Below are 1,890 nucleotides of genomic sequence, written 5' to 3'. Positions count from 1 at the left end.
AAGTTAATGCCAAGGTTTTTGTACGAGAGTAAAAAACATAAAGAAGTTAAAATCAATAGAACGACGGTTTGAGTTTTTAACTGGACAGTGTAAATTGAACATTAACTTTAAATCAGGGAGAAAGCAATTTTTAAGGTTAATTAAATTCTAATTATTTTCAAAAATTATTTTTAAAAGTTAAATGTGAGGACGAGAGTTAAGCATTTAAGTTTAATCATATAATCTAAGTCAACAGAGCGAGAGTTTGAGACGAGGGCGTTTAAACGGTTAGTATTTTCTCAAAAGGAGTTTCTATAGATTCTATTATTTTCAAAAGTGATTTTAGATTTAACGAAATAGTGAGAGCGTACGTTAAAATATAAAGTCATAGTCTAATTCAACAGAGCGAGAGTTTGAGGAAAAGACTTTTAATTAATAGTGTCTACTGAAAAGACTTATTTTAAAATTAAGAAAAAGACCAACGAAGATTTGATTCCCCAAATACGACGAACTACATATTGATATCCATATTAGTTGATATTTTATCTAGATCGAAATTTAGTTTTATTTTTTCCCCTAATCATTAAAGTATCATCCGCCTTAGCTTTACGCAGTAACCCTAGAAAAACGGTAGATCGATTCATCAAGTCCCTGTGGGATCGATATCTTTTAAAACTACGCGATTAGACTGTGCGCTTGCAGTTAGTACCCTGATAGACTCATAAAGTCGCGACCAAGTTTTTGGCGCCGTTGCCGGGAACTTTTATTTAGTCGATATCGTAACTCTTCTGTTACGCTGTAGAGACTAAGGCAATTTTTATTTTTTCCCTTTTTCGTTGATTTGTATGCCACACACTCGCTCACAAGGCGAGCCGTACTACTTACGAATCAACGACGTCGAACGATATCTCCGATTATTACGACGAATTCGGGAGTATCGTGCTAGAAACAATCTTCCTCCAATCGAAATTCCTGATCTCAAAAATCTCCTTCCTTTAACGATACCAGCGATGGCCGAACCAGCTCGTGCTCTTCGAGATTACGCTGCTCCATCGCAGGATGAGCCGCATTCGAGTATTGCTCCACCCGCAATCGAAGCGAACAACTTTGAACTTAAACCTTCGCTGTTGCAGGCAGTGCAACAGAATCAATTTTCTGGAAATCCTACCGAGGATACAAACCTTCATTTATCCGTATTTGTCCAATACGCTGACACTGTTAAAGCTAATGGTGTCACTTCAGAGGCAATTCGACTTCGTCTCTTTCCTTTCTCGTTAAGAGATAAAGCTAGAAGATGGCTTCAGTCTCTTCCTTCCAACTCTGTCACCAAATGGAATGAGTTGAAGAAAGTCTTTCTTGCCCGATATTTTCCTCCAAGCAAAACAGCTATGTTGAGAGCCCAGATAAATGGATTTAAGCAAAAAGATAACGAATCTCTTTTCGAAGCATGGGAAAGATACAAGGACATGATGAGACTTTGCCCACACCATGGTTTAGAGGACTGGTTAGTAATTCACACCTTCTACAATGGTCTCTTGTACAACACAAGGCTAACAATAGACGCCACCGCCGGTGGTGCGCTTATGGATAAACCTTACACCGACGCTTATCAACTTATCGAGAGCATGGCCCAAAATCATTATCAGTGGGGAAGCGACCGAACAGTGGTAGAAAAACCTCAAACAAAAGGTGGCATGTACGAGATAAGTAGCCTTGATCATGTTAATGCAAAAGTGGTTGTTCTTGCCCAGAAAATTGAAAGTTTAAATGTATCACCTCCAGCCACCGTGGTTGCCGTAACTCAAAATTGCAAAGTCTGTGGAATTCAGGGTCACACTCCTACAGATTGTCAACTCCTAACAGGAATCCAAGCAGAGCAGGTGAACTATGCTCAAGGAAATCCCTACTCAC

At 39.0% G+C, this 1,890-nt stretch overlaps 1 non-coding gene across 1 annotated transcript; it reads right to left on the bottom strand.

The window, feature by feature from the left end:
* Positions 1 to 1,367: 1,367 nt before the first annotated feature.
* Positions 1,368 to 1,474, bottom strand: LOC127099603 (small nucleolar RNA R71). The gene has a single exon (XR_007794087.1). It is a non-coding gene; the product is annotated as a small nucleolar RNA R71 (small nucleolar RNA).
* Positions 1,475 to 1,890: the final 416 nt, after the last annotated feature.

Source organism: Lathyrus oleraceus, chromosome 6, assembly GCF_024323335.1.
Source record: "Lathyrus oleraceus cultivar Zhongwan6 chromosome 6, CAAS_Psat_ZW6_1.0, whole genome shotgun sequence".
NCBI lineage: Eukaryota > Viridiplantae > Streptophyta > Magnoliopsida > Fabales > Fabaceae > Lathyrus > Lathyrus oleraceus.
This window is presented reverse-complemented; position numbering and strand designations above follow the sequence as displayed.